The 25,601-nt window shown below is 42.0% G+C and overlaps 1 protein-coding gene and 1 long non-coding RNA gene across 4 annotated transcripts in view; one reads left to right on the forward strand and one right to left on the reverse strand.

The window, feature by feature from the left end:
- Positions 1-25,601, forward strand: part of LOC110799034 (uncharacterized) — a 103,550-nt gene that overhangs the window by 40,151 nt on the left and 37,798 nt on the right. The gene's annotated exons all lie outside the window — the stretch shown is intronic.
- Positions 10,453-15,628, reverse strand: LOC130462414 (uncharacterized). 2 transcript variants are annotated; one of them, XR_008922582.1, is made up of 5 exons: positions 15,156-15,628; positions 14,178-14,284; positions 13,937-14,092; positions 11,937-12,023; positions 10,453-10,711 (listed from the first exon to the last, which is right to left on the reverse strand). It is a non-coding gene; the product is annotated as an uncharacterized lncRNA (long non-coding RNA). The 2 variants fall into 2 exon arrangements; XR_008922583.1 differs by lacking the exon at positions 14,178-14,284 and having other exon boundaries at positions 15,156-15,435.

A 25,601-nucleotide genomic window follows, 5' to 3' on the forward strand; every position in this document is an offset into this window, starting at 1 on the left:
CGGTTCTCAGAAAACTAACCACTTTGACTTTGCTATTTCTCCTTTTTATTTAACGAATCTCAATTATGGGACAGGATACGTTCTTTTCGATTTATGGATCGATTGCGACAGAACGCGTGAACAATTTCGCAGCGTGAGGCTTAGGCTAAGGGTTGGAGTCAATACTCATAATATAATCGTGTGTTGTGTGTTGTGTGTGTTCTTTTCACGTCGAATTTAAGGGTCTATTTATAGGGAAGAGTTCGTGGAAAGATAGAATTGCAGAGTTCTAATCCACAAAGAATTAGGAAAAAACACGTACCCAGGTATTTTCAGCGCCTAGGCCTGGGCGCCGAAGATTTCGGCGCCCAGAGCCAGGCGTTGAAAATAGGGTCTGGGCTGTTTTCTTTAGTCAGATTCGGATTCCTGAAATCCGTAGAGTTTGAGATTAATTCGAGTCTTTTAGCGCGTATCAATTTTATGACGGAATGCGTCTGGGCCCGTTACGAACTCTAGGATCGTTAGGATTTTATTTAATACGTAACCCTTATTTCCGAATCATATTAGGAATAGGATTCTCGCAGTTTTCTATCTCATTTAGGATTTATGTTGGAATGCAACACCTAATTCTGACAGGTTTCTATCCTTTATGATTTTCCACTTTCAGAAGCTACCTTTTACGGCAGTTACTATTTTTAGCAGGTTTCCATAAATAGCAGGTTTCGGGTGAACTGAAATGGGGAATCGAGATTCGTTTATTTTATAGGAGATGCGTTGTCAAGTGGAGATTTATGCTTTCATCATCGAACCTTTCCCTTTCGGGAATGGGGACAAAAGTAGGTGTCTACAAGGAGGCCATGGAGATCTGGTCACAGACGGGCCTGGCCGATTTCTGGCGTGCCATGGGAGGCACTTCGAGGAGAACGGGGATCAAACCCCGGCTATGGCCTTTGTTAGAGCGGTGGTGGGATACCAACAACACCTTCCACATGACCTGGGGGGAGATCACCATTACCCCCTTTGAGTTTGCTATGATTACGGGTCTTCCTTTTTTTGAGAGGAATGTGACCTTTAATTCGGAGCTGACGTGGCGCTCGGCCGCTGCCAGGGCCTTGCTCGGCCCTGTTGTCGACTTGTCAGAGGACGACACCCATGCTTCCGTGACAGTGATTGTGGATGCTATCTGTGGTGTGGGTGTGTCCAAGAGCAGAGGGTTAGGCTCTTTCTCTTGGCTCTGGTGAGTAGGGTTGTGGCCCCGAGCAGGAACAGTCGGGTGCACATTAGATTCCAGTCAGGTTTGCAGGACTTGAGGGTTGTTTCGAGCTACAACTGGGGTGGTTTGGCATATAGCCACCTCTTGTATGAAATGAAGTGGGCTTCTCGGACTGCGCCGGAGAGTGAGCCGAGCATGTCTGCCCTGTGGAGTGTGCTGGAGGTATTGAAGACTCCTTGTACTTTGTGCCTTGTACTTGTATGTTTGTATTTGAACTTGACTGATGTTTTGCTTGCTTTTTGAAAGATTTGGATATATTAGCACTTTCCGACTTTGGCGCCGGATCGTACTGGAGTTGGGGCTTACCCGTATGCTGCCTCTTGGATAGGAGCGGTGCGCAGGAGGGTGCCTCTGGCGGCCTCCCGCAGATCTTGGAGAGTTCTACCTGCTGATGAGGTAATCTTTTTGTACTGTTTGCTCTTCTTGTATCTGTATAGCTGCCTGAGTTGTCTGCTTTACTGGTGGTGTGGCGTCCTTTTCCCAACGCGCATGTACCTGCCTCTGCTGTTCGCGCCTATTTCTTGTCTGGACAGCGGGTTTTGCTCCCAGGGGTGTACCGCCATATGTGGTATTTGGGGGAGCGAGTGTCCCTTCAGCACCATTCGGGAACAGGTTTGTCCCCAAGGACCCGCCGGAGTCCATGCTGGCGCCGGATGAAGATCTTGCCCGGCACTATGTGAACGCTAGGGGCGATGCTGTTTGCCGCTCTTGGAGGGATTTTGTACAAAGGAAAGGTAGCTATGACGACTTCCTGAGGAGGCTGGCTCCACCAGTACGCTTCGTACTGCCGGTGAGCTTTTGAACTTTGCATCTTGTATTCTTGTATTCTTGTATTCTTGCATTCTTGTATGATTGTATGTAGGAGGAGGAGGTTGATCCTGAAGACATTCCTCATGCTGATAGGATCCTCCGCTATGAGAACTCGGACGGGGAAGAGGTGGAGGTAACCATTCCTGTAGCTTTTCCTCCGTACCGGAAATCGTATGATGCTGTACCTGAGCATTATGCCGTTGTAAGTACTGTTGCATTTTCTTGAAACTGATTGTAATCTTGTATCTGGAAATTGATCTTGAATTTTGTATGCAGGCGCCTCGGGCGAGAGTGCGTCGTTGGATGCTCTTGATTGATTCCTGGAAGAGGCATTGTGCCACGCTGACCCGGAAGCTTTCTGGCCGGGACAGAGAGGTGCTTTACTTGATTTGAAATTTGTATTCTGGAAATTCGAACTTGGATGTTGATTCTTGAAATTTTTATCTCGTATAGGAGCGTCGTCGAGATCGCAGAGGATCCATTGACAGGGAGCCCCACAGAGAGACTTTCTCGAGGAAGGATGGACTGAGCTTGGACCTAGGACAGGGGTCCGATGCTGGAGCTCACCAGAGGCATTCGGATGCTGATCAGCGGGCTGCCTCTTTTGTACATGTTGATCCTACTAGGCATTCGTTTGGAGGAGCAAGCAGCTCGAGGCCCTTTGTTTCTCTTCCCGGTTACTACTTCGGAGGGAGTGGTCCTCAGCCTTGGGGTGCAGATTCATGGGCTTACTATGCGGAGATGGAGAGGATGTGTCAGGCTCAGATGTTTTTGCCGTACCAGTACATGGCGATGCCGCCGCCTTATGAGTATCCTTCTCCTCAGCAGGGAGTTCATCCCTCTCCTGGCACTCTTCGTATCTCGGAGCAGGATCCTAGTACCCCTGGGACGGAGCTGTACCAGGATCTGGAGCGTCTTAGGAGGCGAAACAGGGACAAGGCGCCTGTGGTTGACGTCACCGCTGATAATGACTCAGACTAACCCTGCATGGTAGCGAGTTCCAGCTTGCCTGGGTTGATTTTGTATAGGCTTGAGTGTATCTGTATGGATTTGTATGGTTTGGAACTTGAATTTTTGTATGGTTGTATGGCTTTGAACTTGAATTGGTTTGGAAAAAAAAATTGAAGAATGGCTTTTGTATGTTTGAATGTTTGATCTTGTATGCGTTGTGTGTGCCTTGGAATTTGTAGCTATATGCATGTATGATAATTTTGCAAAAAAATTTGAAAAAATTGCCCATTTTTTCGGGTGTATATACCCACTATAAGCCCCCACTTTGACTGAGGTTTTTTGGTTAGGAAAAGCGCAAGTCAAAGTATATTCAACTTTTGTTATGCATATGCAGACTCGACTTAGGACGCCGATCTAGGACTAGAATGCTTGAATTTTGAATAGTTGAAACCGAAATCTGCCCGAAGAGTTGATCCGGACTGCTTGAATTTGCGGAGCTTGCGGCTTTGGAATCTTGAATAATGGAGGTTTGTACTATGATGCCCGAAACACTAAAGAGTGTGTACTCGGAGTCATAAAAGAGGATGGTGGCCTCGTCCTTTGTGCAGGCCCCTGCGCCTAGCGTAGGACATGGCCCCTGGCGCCAGTATGCTGTCGTGCAAGCCGACTCTTGTATAAATATGGAGTGTTTCGGATCATTTCTTGCATCAATCCTTCCTTGCTATTCCTTGTATACTGTGTCCTCGCGAAAAAAAAAAAGAGAGAACATGGCTATGTCCTTTGAAAATGCCTTGAACTCGTGGCTTGGTTCGCTAGGCAGATTGGAGAAAAGGGAGCTTGATGGCATACATCTTGGGGTGCTCGCCTCCTTCCGGTTTGTAAAGATGGATGTGCACTTCATTCTTGCTGCTTGAAGGCTTGGGATTCGGATCATCATGTCTTCCGCTTTAGGAATAATGAGGTATGTCCCCTCCCTGAAGAGTTTAGCGCCATATTGGGGTGGCCCATTATGCCGGAGCCATGCATGCCCAGTGTTGAAGAACACTTTTTCTTGAGTTTTGAAAGATATTTGGGCTTGAAGCCCCCACTTTTGAGTGTCATTGTATATGGCAGAGGGGTGGATTTGTCCCTCCTTGTCACCTACTTTGCTGGGCTTGATGTTCCCAAAATTTTCCGCTTGAGGGCCTTGAGTTTTTGTATCTTTGCTCGCTTCCTCTTTTCGAAACAGGGATTTGGCAATGGTGATGCCTCCCTAATAGAAATGGTAAAGCAGTTTGCTAATGGGCGGGACCCAATGCCGCTTGTGATTGGCGAAACATTGCTGGGCCTTGACTTGCTGAAGTCGGACCCCTCTTCTTTGCCATCGGGAAGTCCGGTATTACTCCAAGTAAGGGTCTGGAGCTTTCCTGTATTTTGAATTTGTACTTGTATTTGAATTTTGATTGTTGAAATGCATTTCTTGTATACTCCCCAAGGTTTGGCTTATGGAGAGGCTCATGCTGGTGGCACCACCGGAGAACATGGAGAGTTATAATAGAAAAGGGTTCACTGTGCGGCCCATGACATATGGCCGGCTTTCCTTGGACGAGTGGCGATGCGTACTCTCTGGAATTGGATTTTGTATAATGTGGGTAGTTCCTTGGTGGGGAATTGCTGCCAAGAGACATGTCCCTGATTCTACTGCTTTGAGGGTACCAAGCCTCACAATGCTGGTCTTCTACTCGCCTACTCGAGTGATGAGACAGTATGGCTTGAAACAGGAGATCCCAGACTGTGCTGAAGAGAACCAGAAATCCGTGGCGCTGAATGCCAGTGGACTTGAAGTTTGGAGGCGGTATTGGATCGCCAAACCATTCCTGAGTATCTAGTTTCCACCTGAGTCAGTTACTCTGTCTGCGGGGTACATTGTATGGATGAGAGGCCTAAGCCAAAGGGACGTTTCTCTTTCCGGGCCAGCTAGACTCCGGGGTTCTAGAGCTAGATGTCCTGCATCAACTGACTTTGAGGAAGGTGACGGAAGCGTGGCCCATCCGGTGCTTGACCGTTCGGAGTCCAAAGGAGGTTCGTCGTCCTCCCGTCTTGGAAGGCTAGAAAGTTCCTTCTCCCACCGCTTGGGCAAGGGGAAGATTGATGATTGATTGCGGGAGGAGTCAGGGGATAGTACTCAAGGTCTTTGTATAGTCGCCCGACCCTAGATCTTTGTAGGCAAAATGTGTTTGAAATTGTATTGGAAGAAATTGTGTTTAGAATGTGTTTGGAAAATGTGTTTAGAAAATGTGTTTAGGAAGTGAAAAGGCTTTGACCTTTGCTTCACTTGATCCTGACTTTGTATTTGAATTAGCTTTGAAGGCCTTAGAGCCAAATAAAGATTTATTGTGTCAAATTCCGTTTGAATACGCTTTGCTTTGAATTGGCATATTTGGAATAAAGACAACAACAATTGAGTTTTGAAATTTGATTTGATTTTTAGGATGCCCTTAATTGAGGAAATTTTGAATTTTTTTGTATTAAAGTGGTCGGGCCTCGAAATGAGGTTGCCTACGTGTCCCGTTAAGGAATCAGGTCGGACGTAGTTCTGACTACCTTACAGGACTTTGAATTGGATTCTTGAATTTGAACATGGAACTTAGACATAGAACTTCTTGAGTTGATCGAGGTTGGTCAGAAATCTGAATTCTGTTCCATCGACGTCTGTTAGTTCGACTGCTCCCCCGGAGAGGATCTTCTTGACAATGTATGGGCCTGCCCAGTTGGGTTTGAATTTTCCCCTTGGGTCCATGGTGCTTTTGCGAAGGGCTTTCAGGACAAGCTCGCCTTCTTTGATGTTTCGGGTTCTGACCCTTTTGGTGAAATGTCTGGCCACTCGGCGCTGATAGACTTGTACATGGTGAGCGGCTTGAAGCCGACGCTCATCGAGCATGACTAGCTCGTCATATCTTGCTTGTACCCATGCAGCTTCTGGGATTTTGCTTTCGAGGACTATCCTTAGAGAAGGTATCTCCAGCTCGATAGGTTGTGCTGCTTCCATTCCATAGACCAATGAAAATGGAGTTGCACCAGTTGAAGTGCGAATTGAAGTTCGATACCCCCACAATGCGAAATGCAGCTTCTGGGGCCAGTCCTTGTAATTGGTAGCCATTTTCGTGATGATGGTCTTGACATTCTTGTTGGCTGCTTTGATTGCCCCATTGGTTTATGGGCGATAAGGCGAAGAGCGATGATGTTGAGTCTTGTACTCGGTGAATAGATCTTCACACTCTCCTTGAAAATGGGTTCCCTGGGCACTGATGAACTCGTGAGGAACGCCGTATCTGCATATGATGTTTTCTTGTATGAACTGGGCCACTTGCTTGGAACCCAACAGTTTGAATGATCTGGCCTCGACCCATTTGGTGAAGTAGTCGATAGCAACTAGTATGAACTCATGACCCCCGGTGCCCGTTGGAGTGACTTTGTCGATGATGTCGATACCCCAGGCTGAGAATGGCCATGGTGATGACTGAGAGTATAGCAATGATGAAGGAATGTGCTTCAGATTCGCACACTTTTGGCAGGCAGGACATTTCTTGACAAAGAAGTAGCAATCCCATTCGAGGGTAGTCCAGTAGTATCGAGCCCTGATGATCTTGAGGGCTAGCATCTTCCCGTTCATGTGGGTGCCACAGACTCCAGCATGTATGTTGTCCATGACTCTTTGAGCTTCGTGCTTGTCAACACATCGGAGGTTAGGACCGCCAAGGGACCTTTTGTATAGAATGTCGCCTTCTATGAGGAAGTTGGCTGACTGTAGTCGTAGAGCCCTTTGATTCTTACTTGAAAAGTGCGGGGGATACTCTGAATTTTGTAGATATCTTTGAATGTCTGTAAACCAAGGTTCGTCTCCGTCTTGCTCGACGTCGTCAATAGCATGGACATATGCTGCTTCTTGACGTGTTTCAATTGTAAGTGGCATTTCGGCCATGCCATTTGGGATGTTGATCATTGAGGCCATCTTTGCCAGTGCATCGACGAATTGGTTTTCCTCTCTCGGGAGGCATGTATAGAGAAGCTCTTCTATTTCCTCAGACAGCTGCTCAAGGTAGGACTGGTATGGAGCCAAGCTCTCGCTCCTTACTTTCCATTTGCCGGAAATTTGATTGATGATTAGGGAAGAATCCCCGTACATTCGAAGTTTCTGGACACCCTATGCTAAGGCGGCTTCCAGGCCCATTATGCATGCTTCATATTCTGCTGCATTGTTTGTGACGTTGAATTGCAGTTTTGCTGATATATAAATGTGAGTGCCATATGGGGCTACTAGAATTACTCCAACACCACACCCGTTCTGATTCGAAGCACCGTCGAAATGCATTGACCAACTGTCATCACTGGTCATTAAGATTCGCTCGTCGGATAAGTAGTTATCCTCCTCTTCTGCCTCGACAGGATAGTCGGCTAGGAAGTCTGAGACTGTTGAACCCTTGATAGAATTCTGCGGGATGTATTTGAGATCGAATTCTGCTAACATGACCAACCACCTGGACAACCGTCCGTTGAGAGCTGGTTTTTCGAATAGATATTTGAGAGTATCGGCTTTGCTAATCACATGTACTGTATGGGAGAGCATGTAGTGCCGTAGTTTCTTTGTGGCCCAAACCAAGGTGATGCTGAGTTTTTCGAGCTGAGTGTACTGGGTCTCGTACTCGATCAGTTTTTTGCTTATGTAGTATACGGCGTTCTCCTTGCCTTCAACTTCCTGGGCGAGCATAGCCCCTACTGCTGAATTTGTGGTTGTGAGGTAGAGCCTGAGGGGAATCCCTGGCATGGCTGGCTCTAGTACTGGTAGGTTGGAAAGGTAATCCTTGATAGTGTCAAATGCATGCTGACAGTCGTCATCACACATTTTGGGCTCGCTTTTTCGGAGCTTTCGAAATACCGGTTCACAAATCATCGTGAGTCTTGAAATGAACCTACTGATATATTGTAGTCTGCCGAGAAAACCCCGAATTTCCTTTTCATTTGTTGGTGGTTGCATCTCGAGATTTCCCTTGATTTTCGAACGATCGGGCTCTATGCCCCGAGAGCTGATAACATATCCGAGTAACTTGCCTGACGTTACCCCGAATGCACACTTTTGCGGATTGAGCCTCATGTTGTATTGCCTGAGCCTGTTGAAAAACTTTCGAAGTACTGAGGTATGCTCGTGTCGCTCTTTGGATTTAAAAATCATGTCGTCGACATATACCTCAATTTCCCTGTGAATCATATCGCTCATGATAGTTGTGGCTGTTCTTTGATAGGTTGCTCTTGCGTTCTTCAGTCCGAACGGCATAACTGTATAGCAATATGTCCCCCACTGAGTGATGAAGGTTGTCTTCTCCATGTCCTCCTCTGCCATGGGAATTTGATTGTAGCCTACATACCCGTCCATAAAAGAGAGTAAGGCATGATTTGCGGTGTTGTCGACCAGGATGTCGATGTGGGGTAATGGAAAACCGTCTTTAGGGCTAGCCCTGTTAAGATCTCTGTAGTCCACACACATTCGTACTTTACCATCCTTCTTTGGAACTGGGACGACATTTGCAATCCATTATGGATACTTTGCTTCTCGAGTAAACCCGGCCTCTAGCTGCTTGGAGACCTCTTCTTGAATTTTGAAGGAAACGTCTGGCTTCATGCGACGGAGCTTCTGCTTGATGGGCTTTGAACCTGGAATAACGGGAATTGTATGCTGGCTGATGCTTGGATCAACCCCTAGCATATCATGATAGGACCATGCGAAGACGTCTATGTACTCTGAAAGTAGCTTGATAAGATCATCCCGCTCTGCTTGAGATAGAGTTAAACCAATCTGAACTAGTTTTGAATCACTGTTGTTAGAAAGGTTGATTTTTTCTGTTTCCTCAATTATGGGCGTCCTATTTTCATGATTTTTGATAGCTTTTAGAATTTCAAAGTCATTTTCTTGTGAAGCAAAGTTGTTTGGATTATGATTGTGTTTTGAATTAGAACTCGAAGAGTAAGTAGAAATTGAAGTGTTATTGAAATCAGCAATCATTACATCGACTGTTTTGACTTGAAGCTCGGCCTTTAGAGGCTTTTGGTTGATGCAAGACTCTAGTTCTAGACTCTTAGACTCATTGCTAGACTCGAAAATTGAAAGACAGACTCTGGATTTGGACAAAGGCACTAATCGTAAAGATAGTTCTCAGGGTATTCCCAGATATCCACATCATTGTCATAATCATCGTAGACGGGGCTACATGCATAGATCTTCAAGGCTTGATCCCAGACCTGGTCCAACGTGCTGTAAGAAAATGCGGCGAAGCTGCCCTTGCATGAAGTGTTGAGCCCCAGAAGGAACATTCTCACCATTTTTCCCTCTGGCAGCTCGGGCTTGATTGTACGAGCGAAGGTTGCCCATCTGTAGTAGTATTCTTGAATGCACTCATCTTTTTCCTGGTGTACAGCCGGATTTTATTTGATGGAAGTGTCTCGGAAGCTGGAACCTTTGAGGGTGAGGCAGGCAGGGCCATCCAATATTTCCTCGAACCACGGTTCTCCGAATAGTAGGTCGAAGTTGGCAGATACATCGACAACTAGGAATTTAGCATTGCTATGATAAGTATCGAAGGAGAAGACTTGTTCGAGGACTCCCAGGACCTTTTATGTGCCCTCCTGGAGTTTGACAGTTTGTTGAGCATTCAGCATGAGATCGTACTCAGAGAACCCCAAATCCTTCAAGGTGGCGAGAGGGCAGATGTTCTCTTGAATGTCGGTGGTTACCCTCGGTTCGGGGATCACCCAGTTTTGAGTACTTGGAAGGAGATGGCAAAAGCTTGGGACCATCAATTCGTAACCTGGCTTATTTATTGTAGAGATCAAATTGCATGGAAATTCCTCCTATTCATCTTCACAGTCACAGGAGATGGCTTGGACCGAAGGAGTTTGTTTGGCTCCGGGAGGTAGGGGTAAGGTCTTGTTGTCGACCATGCACTAGTGGAAAAAATACCTGTTGAGGGGGGCATTTTGGGTTTATTGAGGCGAACAAGGCCCGCTGCGACAGACGTAGCTTCAACAGCTCAGTGATCTGTTGAGGCGGGCTTTGTTCGCCTCAACAGGTGATCTGTTGTGGGGGGCTTTCAAAAGCCCGCCTCAACAACCTCTACAAAAACGCGAAAAATAAGGACCTGTTGAGGGGGGCATTTAAGAAGCCCGCCTCAACAGCCTCCTCTGTTGAGGATCACTTCTTAAATGCCCCCCTCAACAGGTCCTTATTTTTGCGCCATAAAATTGTTGAGGCGTACATTAAAAGCCCCCTTCAACAACATTAATTTTTTTTTTCCCAAATTCTTTTAAAATATAAAATAGGTGGAAATAACCAAATCTATATATATACACCATTGAGTATTGAAACATGTACACCAATCAACACCAGAATAGCAAAGGTATGAATCTGCTTATTTTTTATTAATAAATCATTAAATTAACTTCATTTATATTAACCCAATAGAGAAAAGCGTATAGTACGTACGTTTACAATTTTTAAACACCTAGCTAGCTAGTCTAACAAATTAAAACTAATATTAACAAATAAAGACAAAAGGCTAGAGAGCTAGTCTAACAAATTTCTCTAATCTGGCCACTTAGCTCCCTTTAGATCATGCATTACAAACCTTAATTAAGGCCGTGTTGACTTTCTTCCAATCGACTCGATCCCTGCAAGATGGAAGGAAAATATATGAGTACCAAAGTTTACACTAACGATATTATCTTTACATTCCATTGGATCATAAAAAGATATAGTTGCAGACTATAGAGATAATTAAATTGTTCAAAACCATGCAGCTAAACTGTACTTGTAATTGCTCTGTGAGCATTAAAGTGTCCACGAAAGCTGATGCCTGTCAAACCATGATTAGTTGGTTAATTTGAATATGTCGTGGTTTGTAAATCTAGGGCCCCCAAGTGAAGCCCTTCCTTAACGTAGACGGCAAACAAATAATACTGCTAGCTTCCTGATACTATTACGTTTAAAGGTCTCATTCATTCGAGGTTCGTACATTCAGAAAACTTAAAGTGACTAACAGATAATCTATCAACCAAAATTTGATGATGATATATATGAAACCCGAAGTTTCTCATACTTCCTTGGACTGACTGTGCTGTGAAATCGCTGTCAGTATTAGATAAAAAATCTGAACACAATTAGTTATTCAGAAACATACATGATCAGTAGATCAATGATTTTGGCGGAAACTGTCTTCATACCTAATCCAAATTATTGGAAGAGTATGAGAATACTAATCTTTATATAAATGTATATTTGATTACAAAGTGAGAGTGTACTGACAGCTAATCAGAATACTAATTTGTATTAAACAACTAATCAGAGTGTACTGTTAGGAGAATGTTGTTTTCAGAGATAAGTTCCAACATTAGTTTCTAGTCTAATAAACTACTCTAGATGGATTCTGCACTTAGCTAGCTGAATACAGTAATCCTGCAGACCAATGTCCAATAGTTCGACATCGGATACGTGTACGTGTTCTACTGTTAAGCATGGAAAATGACAGCAATTTCAATGAGATTTATGACCTAAGAGTGCATGTTATAGCATCAGCTGAAAGATTATGTGAATTCATGGAAAATAGGAAAGCGAGGAAGAGAATAGAGTTAATTACATGAAATAGTGGAAGAAAAGAACATATATAAAATATTACCGTTATTGTGCCCCCCACATAACATTTTCATCTATTTTCCTATTTTCCAGGTGGTAAAAAACAATTTTTTTAAAAAAATTAGGTGGTAAAATACAAGTTTTAGTTTTTTAGGTGGTAAAAAACAATTTATCCAAGACAATAACGAGCTAAGTAAATAGATTCCCCACTGTAACAACAATATGTTCTAGCTAGTTCTAATCAGGAAGCTAAAGTGTCCTTACCTTGATGTCTGGATGAGTTAAAATATACACTCCAAGAGATGGATCTAGAGTGAAACCATTAACACCGCTTCCAGTACTCAAAACAAGCTGTAAAAACAACAAAAACTGCCATGTTTTAACCACCTCAATTTAAACAAAGAAATAAATGAGAAAAAGAAAGAAAACAGGAGGAGGCTGCCATATAATTTGATTTCTACAATTTTGCAAATTCAAACAGATAAAACAATTCAACACAATGACGGACCAAGCAAGTACGAAGGAAACAGTTAGCACACAAAATGATAATATTTTTTTTCCTTGCTTTGCTGCTATAGTTTACCAATCTGCTATACTTAGCACCAGAATACGTGGGCATCACCGGCAGTATATCTTGAGATCAGCTGAGGCAACATAACCTCACTCACAATAGACAACATTAATGTCCTAAATCACAGGTTTCGATTAGAAAGAACTAGCTGTTTACTGCAAAGGAAACTTCAACAAACACACAGAATAATTTCCTTCAATAAATGTAAGAGCAAACCCATTTTCTGCACTATAGTTCTCAAGCAGCAGAAAACACTAGCGCTCTGAAATACACAAGTCCAACATGAATACACTTAATCACATCATACAAATAACGATCTGCTTTCTGCAATACGTCCAAAGTTTTAACAAAACCTAGAAAACGGATCGAAGAAGAAACTACTTCGATTTTATCAGATCGAAACAACAGCAACACATCATCATATACCATCCCAAAGAAACCCCTTGACGTCTTTCCACATCATACACCATTCAGACTTCAATACCAGCATTATTAAGGCAGAACCTTGATAAATAATGCTATTCAGGAATATAAATAAGGCAAAATGAAAGAGCACGTTTATACATCACTGCTCAATCTGAACTTATCGAAAAATGGGTTATAGTAGTGTTAAGTTAAACTGAACTTATTGGAATTCAACTGAGAAAAAGTGAAATTCTAAAGAAAAATAAATAAAAATAAAACATGGGATAACATTATTATTGGTGACATTAAGATTTCATTAAATTGTTACATTTAGTTCCTGTGAATATATATTAGTAGGAGTAGTACTGTAGTAATATATAGGTCTCTAGTCTCTAGTAGTATATTAGTAGGAATAGTACTGTAGTAATATTTAGATTTAATTAAATTGTTCATTTGGCCAGAGACACGACTCTGATTTGTAAACAATAGCAAAAGGCTAGACCTTGCAGTATCTCGTCCTCACTCCTCAGCCTATCAAGTCTAAATCAGAAACCTTAAATCAACAAAATAAGGCCAGTGTAAACATATAATTCCATCTGGAAGAAGCATGTTAATTAGAAGATTAAAGAATATCCTTAACCAAACACAAGAATGCAAACATAGAGGCAATTTTGAAGATCTTCACAACCATCGGTGATACCCTCCCCGCCTGAACCAAATAGAAAAAGGACTCAACGACCAGACAACCCATAATAGTATAATACTCAATGTGAGCACGACAAATAGAACAACCTAGTAATGGCTATGAAAGCTGCAACATACATGAATCTCTAAAAAGCAGTAATGGCTATGAAAAGGACTAACTTGAAATTCGGGATTGAAGCCTATACCAATCAACAACAACTTCTGGTCAAATCTGTTCAAAAGAGTAACTTATCATATGTGCCAACTAGAACTTGATGCATTGGAGCAACTATAAGTTCAAACGTGAAAGCAACAAAATATGTATTGCTAGAAACAATAGGCTAGTAAAACACTCAACAGACCACCAAATATATAAGGAACAAACTCGCAATTTGTAACAAAAAGTTAAAACGGACAAAAATAAAAAAAACAAGATAAAACCATGGATTCAAATTTCAAAATGGGCAAGTCGACAAGAAATTCCAAGTTAATATCCAATATTGATCAATGTCACACACACGAACAACAAAAGTCTAATCTCACACAAGTTGACAACTCCACAACCAGGATTACAAAAAACAATCAGATAATCTACATAACGTACCTCAGAGCCATGCTCCATATGGAACGTCTCTTGTACTCCACCAGGCACTATGATACAACTGTAACCTGAAGCCAGACGAGATTTAAAATTCTTTCTAGTTGCTGGAGATAGACCCAACCATGTCCATATATGCCTCAAAAAAGGAGTGTAGAATATCTAGCCATCAGAAAGAGGTAAGACTAATGATAAGAGAGAAAAATAGGAGGTCAGAAAATTTAGGACTTAGGCATGTAGGACTTACAACAGTACTAGCAAAGACGTTAATTTTCGAGAAAGGAAGAAAAACTGTAAGATCAGCAAGAGAAACAACACCAATTGGCAACACCGAATGAGGCTCATAGCCAAAAACTGCATATAGCAAGGCACATAACTTTAGTTTAGTGCCTTAAAAAGGATAACTGTGTTGCACATGCAATCAACCTCAATCCAGCAATACAGCATACCTAATATCCCGAATGGACCATAACAACCATCTTAAAGTGTACATAAGTGGTTAAGGAACAAAATCAATGAAAAGTCAAAACCTTCTCTTTTCTGTATGAAATCTAATATACTCTAGACTGGTAGGATTACAAAACTTTCCTGGCAGCATCAGTTCTAGTCAATGATCACCTTATTCTGAACATATACAAGCACATAAGTTCATAACCACTAAGAATGACTTTGTTTGTCAACGCGGGTCACGCAAGTGAAATTCATATCCGATAATGATCAATCTCACGCAAACGAACAACAAAACCGCTAACTCGCTGACACAAACTATCAAATACTCATCAGACAGATTAACATCAAAACAACAATCCTAAACCCAAAATAATGGACAAACAAAGTTTGAAATAGAAGATTGAAACAAGTAGAGTAGTTTGAGGAGTGTTACCCAAAGGGAGACGATAGTATCAAGAACCCAACCGAGTTGGCCAATGAAAGTAAGATAAGTCAATCCCACAACTACCATCATCTCATCATACAAAAAAAGCAGTAATAAAAGAAGACCCCATCCACCCAATCCCCATCCCCGGCCAGAACAAAAACAAAAAAGAATCAATTATAAACTAACAATTGAACTAGAAAACCACAAATATCAAACCCTAATTTGTAAATTCATCCAATATTGGAACATTAGCCTAAACTTTCTGCATAATCAACTCATTATGCTCAACTAATTGAAGGGAAACTGAATTTTAAGACCAAGCAAAACAAGAATCAATTAAAAGCTCACCTTGACAGATTGCGTCACTGTGTGAAACAGAGTCAACCGAGATAGGGAAGACGACGGTCGGGGGCGACTACTATGGAAGAGGAGGCGAGGAAGGTGGTGGTGGTGGTGGAGGCGCGCGGTGAGGAGCGGTGCGAACTCGCCTGCAGATTGCACTAGAAGCGTACTTGCTTTGTTTGAATATAGAGATTTGAAGGGATTGTTTTATCGGTTTGGCGATGAGAAGCTATGTTTTTATTGTTTTAAATTTCGTGAATATCGGTTGAAGAGAACAAAACAAAGCCCGCCCCTTTAGACTAGTATCTATTGAGGCGGGCAATATAAAGCCCCCTCCAACAAGTTCTATTGAAGCGAACTCTAAAAAAGCCCGCCCCAACCTGTTAGTAAATTTTTTGACCCGTGTTGACTAAGTGGTTGTTGAGGCCCACTTATATATGCCCCCCTCAACAAGGGGGCTACAACAGGGGTTTTTTCCACTAGTGATGTTCTGGATCAAGTGCTTAAGCTTGTAGCAGTCTTCAATGTCATGACCTTTCCCTTGATGGTACTTGCAATGGGCGTCCGGATCCCGCTCTGATAGGACCATGCGAAGACGTCTATGTACTCTGAAAGTAGCTTGATAAGATCATCCCGCTCTGCTTGAGATAGAGTTAAACCAATCTGAACTAGTTTTGAATCACTGTTGTTAGAAAGGTTGATTTTTTCTGTTTCCTCAATTATGGGCGTCCTATTTTCATGATTTTTGATAGCTTTTAGAATTTCAAAGTCATTTTCTTGTGAAGCAAAGTTGTTTGGATTATGATTGTGTTTTGAATTAGAACTCGAAGAGTAAGTAGAAATTGAAGTGTTATTGAAATCAGCAATCATTACATCGACTGTTTTGACTTGAAGCTCGGCCTTTAGAGGCTTTTGGTTGATGCAAGACTCTAGTTCTAGACTCTTAGACTCATTGCTAGACTCGAAAATTGAAAGACAGACTCTGGATTTGGACAAAGGCACTAATCGTAAAGATAGTTCTCAGGGTATTCCCAGATATCCACATCATTGTCATAATCATCGTAGACGGGGCTACATGCATAGATCTTCAAGGCTTGATCCCAGACCTGGTCCAACGTGCTGTAAGAAAATGCGGCGAAGCTGCCCTTGCATGAAGTGTTGAGCCCCAGAAGGAACATTCTCACCATTTTTCCCTCTGGCAGCTCGGGCTTGATTGTACGAGCGAAGGTTGCCCATCTGTAGTAGTATTCTTGAATGCACTCATCTTTTTCCTGGTGTACAGCCGGATTTTATTTGATGGAAGTGTCTCGGAAGCTGGAACCTTTGAGGGTGAGGCAGGCAGGGCCATCCAATATTTCCTCGAACCACGGTTCTCCGAATAGTAGGTCGAAGTTGGCAGATACATCGACAACTAGGAATTTAGCATTGCTATGATAAGTATCGAAGGAGAAGACTTGTTCGAGGACTCCCAGGACCTTTTATGTGCCCTCCTGGAGTTTGACAGCTTGTTGAGCACTCAGCATGAGATCGTACTCAGAGAACCCCAAATCCTTCAAGGTGGCGAGAGGGCAGATGTTCTCTTGAATGTCGGTGGTTACCCTCGGTTCGGGGATCACCCAGTTTTGAGTACTTGGAAGGAGATGGCAAAAGCTTGGGACCATCAATTCGTAACCTGGCTTGTTTATTGTAGAGATCAAATTGCATGGAAATTCCTCCTATTCATCTTCACAGTCACAGGAGATGGCTTGGACCGAAGGAGTTTGTTTGGCTCCGGGAGGTAGGGGTAAGGTCTTGTTGTCGACCATGTTCTGGATCAAGTGCTTAAGCTTGTAGCAGTCTTCAATGTCATGACCTTTCCCTTGATGGTACTTGCAATGGGCGTCCGGATCCCAGCTTTTGGACCTCTTGTCGACTGGAGGATCGGGTGTTGGGCCGATTGGTGTTATGACTTGTTTCTCAACCAACCAATCGAATGCCTCGCTGTAGGACATCCCGAGGCTTGTAAAGACCCTTTGTGGTCTGCCTTGATAGTTGCGTTGGTTAGCATTGTTCTTGAAATTGTTTGACTTTGGACCTTGAGGAGCCTCTAGGGCATTGACCTAATGAACTTTGTGTGTTGCTTCAGGTCTCTTGCCCTTCCACTTTTCAGCTTGTAGAGCCGGGGCTGCTGGTGCCTTCATCAGGTCATCTTCTATGTCGACCCCGATGTCGTAAGTTCTCTTAAAGCTTTCCAAGCCTAGGTACTTCATGTGAGTATTGTATTTCGGAAGAAGACCAGCGATAAAGATCTTGACTAGTTCTCTCTCGGAGGGTCGAGTCATCATCTGGGATGCCATTTCTCTCCACCGGTTGAGGTAGGTAGTGAAGCCTTCCTGAGGCCCTTGCCTGAGAACCTCTAGCTCCCTTAGAGTGGTTTGAAGTTGAATGTTGGGTTGATATTGCTCCATGAATGCTCGAGCGACTGCTTCCCATGTACATGTTTGATGTTCCTTGAGTGAATAGTACCATTTCTGGCAGACTGGTTCCAGAGACATGGGGAATACCACAGGATATAGCTCAAGTTCGACCCCCTTGATGGCCATTATAGCTCTAAAGTTCTTGAGGTGGTATTTAGGATTGTCGGTGGATTTGAACTTTGGAATATCATTGGCGAAGAATTTTTCCGGCAGATTCGCCCTCCCCTTGAGTTTGTCTTCCATTGAGGTGTCAAACTAGTTCTCTTGATTAGTGACCTTACTGACCAGACTCTTGATCTTCTTGGTTAAGTCATCAGTAGGCGCGCCCTGCTCCACAACACCCAGTCGGTTGCTTATGTTTTCCACATTGGCGCTGAGGCTGGTGAAAGCTGCTAGGAGTTGAGTGAGTTGATCAGAGGTAGAAATTTGGACTGATTCTTGAAAGGGACTGGAAGTTTGATTTGTAGGAGATGAACTGGCTGTTCGTTCGTTGCCGGCTATGAGGGAGGCTAGGGCTGATGGATTTCTTTTCAACCTCTCTCCTCTTCGGTGAACCCACAGGATCCTCGGACTCCTATTTGGGACACACCACATGATTTAGAACTTGGACTTCCCGACACATGATATGATATGCATGCAATGAATGAGACCTAGACTTGACTCTAAGTTCCACTCCGAAGATTCGAGATTTTGGATTTTTGTACTTGTATTCGGGATTTGCAACCCGTTGGAAGTGTTTGAGAGGAGCCTTCATTCTTTTGTGGAAGTTGACTCTTTGTACTAGAATTTGGAATGTCGAAAAAGAATATTTCGACCTTTTTGGAAATTGAACTATTTTAGGGGAATTTCAACCCATTGAGAATTTCGAAATTGGACTCGTACTAGGAGATTGAATTTTGTATTATTTCAAGGGAATTTTAACCCGTCAATATTTTAGGGGAATTTCAACCCGTCGGATTTGGAATATTTGAAGGGAATTTCAACCCGATACAAAGGGAATTGATTTTTTATTATTTCGAGGGAATTTCAACCCGCCAATATTTTAGGGGAATTTCAACCCGTGGATAGGACTTGGAATATTTTAGGGGAGTTTCAACCCGGGAATAGGATGCGAAATTTGAACTTGTACTATTTCAGGGGATTTTCAACCCATTGGAAAAAGAAGGTTTTGAACTTGTATTATTTCAGGGGATTTTCAACCCATTTGAGAATTGGACTTGTATTATTTCAGGGGATTTTCAACCCATTTGACAATTGGACTTGTATTATTTCTGGGGATTTTCAACCCATTGATAGAATGTGGAATTTGAATTTGTACTATTTCAGGGGATTTTCAACCCATTGGAAGTGTTTTGAGGGATCGAATTTGTATTATTTCAGGGGAGTTTCAACCCATGAATAGAACTTGGAATATTTTAGGGGAGTTTCAACCCAGTGGAAATGTTTGGAATTTTGAATTTGAGAGCAATGGAAGGCAAGGATTTGCAGCTCGAAAATGAGTTTGAAGTTTTAATTTGATTCGAAGTTTGAACTTTGAACTGGAAAGGACGCACTTTTGCATATGGAATGTGAGGCTTTTAATATGGAAAATCCGGCATTACGCCGCCATGAATTTGAGACCTTGAATTTGGGAATTTGAAAGTCCGGCATTATGCCGCCGTAGACTTGGAATTTTGAAGTGTTTGAAAATGAGATTGAATGAGGGCGATTATGCCATCATGGATTTGGAATCGGAAGCTTCGAATATAGGACTTGAGATTTGAAGGTTTGGAATTTTTGAACTTCGAACTTGAGGTTTGAAATGTGGAATGGAAAAGTAGGCATTACGACGGTATGAATTTGGAACTTGAAACTTTGAGCATAGGACTTGAAACTCGAAAGATTGACATGGGTTTAGAGGTTTGAAAGTTGGAGTTGAAAAGGTTGGCATTACGCCGGTCATGAGCTTAGACATTTGAACTTGAGGTTTGGAGACTTGAATGTTTGAACTAGAGAATCCGGCATGACGCCGTTGGATTTGAGCTTTGAACTTGAAATAGGAGTTTTGACTAGAAAATCCGGCATTATGGCGCCGTTAGATTGCGTCTTGACTTGAAACTCGAAATTCGAAATTTGAATTGGAAAAAATCCGGCAGTATGACGCCGTTGGATTTGGATTTGGAAATTGAGGTTTGGACTAGAAACTCGAAATTTGAACTAGAAAATCCTGCATTATGACGCCGTTGGACTTGAACTTGAATTTGAAATTTGAGGTTTTGAAATGGAAAAAATCCGGCATTATGACGCCGTTGGATTTGAACTTGAATTTGAAACTTGAGATTTGAAATGGAAAATCCGGCATTATGACGCCGTTGGATTTGAACTTGAATTTGAAACTTGAGATTTGAAATGGAAAATCCAGCATTATGACGCCGTTGGATTGCATTTTGAATTTGGAACTTGGAATTTGGACTCGAAAATCCGGCATTATGACGCCGTTGGATTGAATTTTGAATTTGACATTTGTGCGTGAGGCGTGTTTAAGGGTTTTGAATCAAATGGAGTGGCACTCCTAAAAGACCTTTAATCGGCGATTTAAGATGCATATGAGGTTTGAATGATGCTCCTAGGGGTTTGGTTTCCTAGTTGGAGGCTAATTGGTTTTGGCAAGCTAGAACTCGAGGTTAGTCATTCACGCGTGCAAAGACGCCCACACACTGCACAAATAGCACGTTGTCACACTAACATGAATATGAATGCGACATGAAAAGTTCTCAACCTAAGGTCGGTCTAAGTTTTGTATGATGCAAGTGGTCGGCTTAGGGTGTCAAAAAGGTACTTGACTAAGAGACGGATCCGGCGACAACTTGCACATCCGCCTAAGGGACGTTTGTGTCGGCAGACGGCATCCATACTTGACATCGGGAATGTCAAGCAAATGCCAAGTTTCGGTAGGCGCGGAAATGGTCACACACATTGGTCGGGAACCGTATGGAGAGTCACCATTTCGTTGCCCCCGGGGCTAGCCCGAATGTAGAACACATCCGTTTGGGCAAGGTAGAAATTCATTTTGCACAAATATGGTTTTCGACAAATGCATGAAATGCCTAGAAATTGAAAATTGAAATCGTACTCAAATTTATATTTGTAAATCTCGTTTTTCGACATTCGTTCACGAGGTTTGGGAGCGTCCTTCCAGATTCAAAAATAGACTAACTCCCAACACAAAAAGTTGAGCAAAAGTGGGCCACGAGCCACTGTGAGCCACTGTCCTGGATGCAGGCAGCGGCGTTGGGCGCAGGTGGCTGCGCCTGGCGCCAGTGCTGGCATCCAGTACTTAAGCAGATCAGTGGCTTTTGCTTGAAATCTGCTCGCATTTCCGAAATTGAAATTAGAAATTCCCCAGTGGAGTCGCCAGAATTGTAGGGGGTGTTTTTGAGTTTGCATCGCAGGTATGCTCTTTCCCCTACAAGGGGGCGGTTTTTTAGAAAACCATTGTATTTTTGTACCTCGAAGGAGTCGCCACCAAACGTTATTTAGAGTCTCGTTTGGAAAGACCGCAAGTGACTCTATTTTGGATAAGGCTTTGAATCCTCGAAACGGATGGGTGAGATCCGGGCACGGGATAGAGATGCTTATTCCGCGAGCTTTAGAAATTATTCGAGTAAGTGACATAGCATTTTCGAAAATATACCCTAGATTAGACTATGTGGGTTTGAAATTTAGAGCAAATAGAATATCTAATTGTATGGTGGTCAATTTACTTTAAAGGTAATTTAAGGGAACCTAAGATCGGTTTGTCCAAGAAATTATCTTTGTTAAGCGTGATGTAACCTTGCATTTTGTTGTATTTAGCATGTATGGTGATGAAAGCAATAAAGCAAATAAAGCAACATCACACTTGTAAATGAGTGCGGAATTAGTAAATACAAGACCCCCTATAAACGGACTAGGGAGTAGGTCCACATTGCCTAGAGGGACTAGGCAAGTAAAGGTGCGGAATTGAAAGTGCGATATTGAAATTGCGGAATTGAAAATACGATATTGAAATTGCGGTATTGAAAGGTGCATAATTGAAATTGCAATATTGAAAGGTGCATAATCGAAATTGCGGTATTGAAATTTGTACTTGGGCACATGAGATTCGAACGCCAAGCGGCTCCTTTAAAATAAGTGCGCCCGACACGAATTCAAAGCCAAAAATCTCAACTTGGGAGAAGTTGCTCATCCCAAAGTATCCTAGCTTTTGCATATAGAACTTGAACTTGAAAGTTTGAATCTTGAAATATTGAACTTGAAATAATTGAACTTGAAATATTGAACTTGTGCTTGAAATTTTGAAATTTAAGAGACTTGAATCTCAAAGATCGGGCCTTTTAATGTTGAAAAGGTTAGATCTTTGATGTGCTCTTACTTTGAAAGGATCCTAGTTTAGGGAAGTAGTCATGAGCAACCCTAAACATTGTGGGATCTTTAACCTGTATATATTGAAAAATGGAGTCTTGAATCTCAAAAGATTAAACCTTTAGAAGCTAAAATGGTGTCATCTTTGATTACTCCATACTTGAAAGTGATTCTAGTTCAAAGAAGTGATTGCAAACAACTTTGAACATCCTTGAATCTTGAAAGTTTGCATTTTTGTATTTTGAAAAGTTTGGATTTTAAAAAGATGTATGATTGTTGCAAGTGACATTTTTAGTAGTAAAAATTCCAACTTTCTAATCATTTTTGAAATAGGAAAATCAAAGAAACATGATTGAATATTCTGGGATTCGGATTACCTATTTAGGTTTAGGCAAGAATTCCTTTTAGAGCTCCCGATTGCTTAGAACTTGAAGTTTGTATGTGTTTTTGAAGGATTTTTGGACTTGAATTTGAGGCGTAATTTTTGTATTACGACGTTGTATATTGAAGTTGCCTCCCTAAATGCTGAAAATTGGGGGGTATTTATAGGAAAAATGGCTGGAAACCGCCAGCCTGTGCCAGCGCAGCACGCCAAACCAGCGCTGGGCGCTGGTGACGTGGCATGCGTGCTGCCAAAATCAAGGACGCGGGCTCCGTCCTTGATTTGTCTTGTATTGATGTACCTTCGTACGAATAGTACAATGCTTGGCACGTAGTGCTTTCTTGGAGGTTAAGACTTGATTTTGCGTAAAAAAACAAGCCGTTGCGGGTTTTGAATTCCGGTTCTACGGGACGGGGCCCGGCTTGCTCGGTTTTGTGGGTCGGCGCCCGAATGTGACTTGCCTTATATGATTTTGAGTGGAAAAGGCCTAGTAAAACCAAATGAATGGTCTACTATATGAGATTGTACTTGGATTTTGAAATTTGTTTTTGAGAGTTGTATTTTGTACCGAGTTCCGTGAGGGGAACGGTCTCGGGGATTGGATTTCGGATCTTGTATTTTGGAGATGTTCTTAGAAATTGGGATTTCCGCACGGAGTTATTCCAACCGCCTAGTGAGGATAATGGTATCGTCATCATCCCAGAGGGGAGACACAAATTAGGTGTCTACACTTAGTTTTCACTCGTTCATGTCTTGAGTAGAGGGAAGCAAAAGGGGGTCTAATAGTGCATTTGGGGGAGGTGGATCATTATTCTTGGATTCTTTTAGCCCAGTAGAGCTTATGAAACCTTTTGAATAGCTAGATGTGCTCTAGCAATTTAGATTAGTCCTCACATTTACCCCTAACCTTGGCATACATTTGGAAGAAGCTTTTCCGAGAAGTCACTCAATTGTCTTAATTTATGGACCACTTCTGTGATGGGTTGACTTGGGCATGACCGTGTAGTTAATTTTCTTTATTTCTCTTTTCATTTGAGTTATGGGTAAAACTCGAGGAAAACCCTTGCGAGATCTCACTCGCCCTCTAGAATGACTTAGGGATTTAAAGAGCTTATTGCATGTGCTTAAATGCAATCGTGATTCCTACGACAGTGAGTTAGTGTATATTCTCACCCCCATTTTTCCTTTTTGTTTTGTTTGAATAAAATCTTGTCTTTCCTTCGTTCTTCTCTTGTTTTGCTTGAGGGCAAGCAAAAGTCTAGCTTGGGGGAGTTTGATGAGTGACATTTATGTTACTCTTAGGATAGTACTTTGCCTCTTTTTTTTCTTGTTTTTGTTCGTTTTCTTCCCCTTGTATGCTTATTTTAGTCCCTTTTACTTTTACTTGCTTAGTTGACTCGGTTTTTCCTAATTACCGTCCCTTCGCCTTGTTTTTATTTTCTTTTGTCAAGCTTTTTCTTTTCACGGGTTTGTTAATGTGTAGGAAAACAAGTAAAACGGGAAAAGTCAAAGGAAGTCAATGGTATCCCAAGGAAAGGTCGAAGTGGAAAAAGGCAGTCAAGGAATCAAGGACTCAAGATGTTTGGCCGAACTTCAGAAGTGTTCGGCCGAACCGAAGCAGAAATGCCTGAAGCATACAAGCCCAGAGTTCGGCCGAACAATTCTGAAGGTTCGGGCGAACTTCCTTGTGTTCGGCCGAACTTCCCCAAAAAGTTCGGCCGAACCTCTCTCTGAGCAGTTCCTGTTTCCCCTCAAGTTCGGCCAAACAACAAAGAAGTTCGGTCGAACCTGCCTCTTAGTTCGGCCGAACTTCTTTGTTGTTCGGCTGAACCTGTTGCCAGCGCTGAACCGTTTTTTCGGGACTATTTAAAGCATTTTGGGAACTTTTAGAATACCTAGGTTTTTACAAAAGTAGTCAGAAATTTATTTTAGAGATAGAAAGGAAGAGAACTTCATTCATTGCTCATTGTATGCTTGGGATTCTCCCTAATCTTGGATTTAAAACTTCATTGTAAAATTCTCAACTCTTATTTCCATTTATTGTCATTAATTTCTTATTTTTCTTACTTTTGTCTCTTATTTTCTCATTAATCAAAAACCCCCAAAAATAGGCACTTTTATATTTTTCCTTCCTACTTGTTTGATTATTTAGCTTTTCCTAATCCTTTATGATTAGACTTATTAGCTTCTTTGCTAATCTTTTAAGATTTGGTATTTTTATTGTATTGTTGATGATGGTTTTTCTTATAGATTTTATTGCCATGATGAAATTAGCTTAAACTATTTGGTTAGAGACTTTTGCCTTGATTATTCGGAAATGCATACTCCTATTGAATATATCATGTTGAAATTTGTAATCAATTCCATGAGTGAGTAATCTTCATCTAGGGGTTTGGGTGTAGCCTAGGGTTTCCATGTATGGGGTTTTATGGTAGGATTTATTAGTTTTTGCAATTAAATGCATAAGTTGGGGGGTTCCTTGTTCCTTGCTTGGTTAGACGTAACTTTGCTTGGTCAATGGAATACGATGCATTGATTTGGCAAGGGATTGTGAGTCATTGCGTTGTATGATTTCAATCGGATTTATTTTGATTGATTCTTAGCCCTTGGGTTGATGCGGAAGCATGATTCATTGTTTGAGAATATTAAAGATCGATTCCCCTTTTCAATTTGTCTTTGCAAGCCTAGTTAATCCCCAAATCCTTAATCCCCTATTGCATGTATCCCTTGGTGAACCCCAATTCCCTAGTGTCTTTAATCCTTGTTTATAATTCCAATCGTTTAGTTTGAATTTTCTTTTTCAACAACCAACCCCATTTCGAACTAGCTTATATTAGCATTTCTAGCTACGAAACTTGCAATTCTCTGTGGATATCGACCCTTTGCTTGCCACTCTACTTGATTCTAGTGGTTAGTTTAGGTATTTGGATTGATTTAGGTGTAACACTAGCAACGACCTAGTTTTTCCCTATATCAGGAGTACTTATTTCTTTTTCTTTAATAATCACTCACCATATTTTGTTGTTTTATTCAGTTGAAGATCTTTAAGCGTTTTACAAGGGGGACCGGTAGAAGAATTAAACAATATAGTAGGTGATATATACAATTATATTAAAATTATAGGGGGGGAACTCAAACACACTTTGGGAATTTTTGTTGGGCGGGCGAGCCCACCACGACGATCAAGAAGGTTCGTCCCTGTTTTTATTATCTCTCTCTACCTAATTAAAT

Source organism: Spinacia oleracea, chromosome 6 (assembly GCF_020520425.1).
Source record: "Spinacia oleracea cultivar Varoflay chromosome 6, BTI_SOV_V1, whole genome shotgun sequence".
Taxonomy (NCBI): domain Eukaryota; kingdom Viridiplantae; phylum Streptophyta; class Magnoliopsida; order Caryophyllales; family Amaranthaceae; genus Spinacia; species Spinacia oleracea.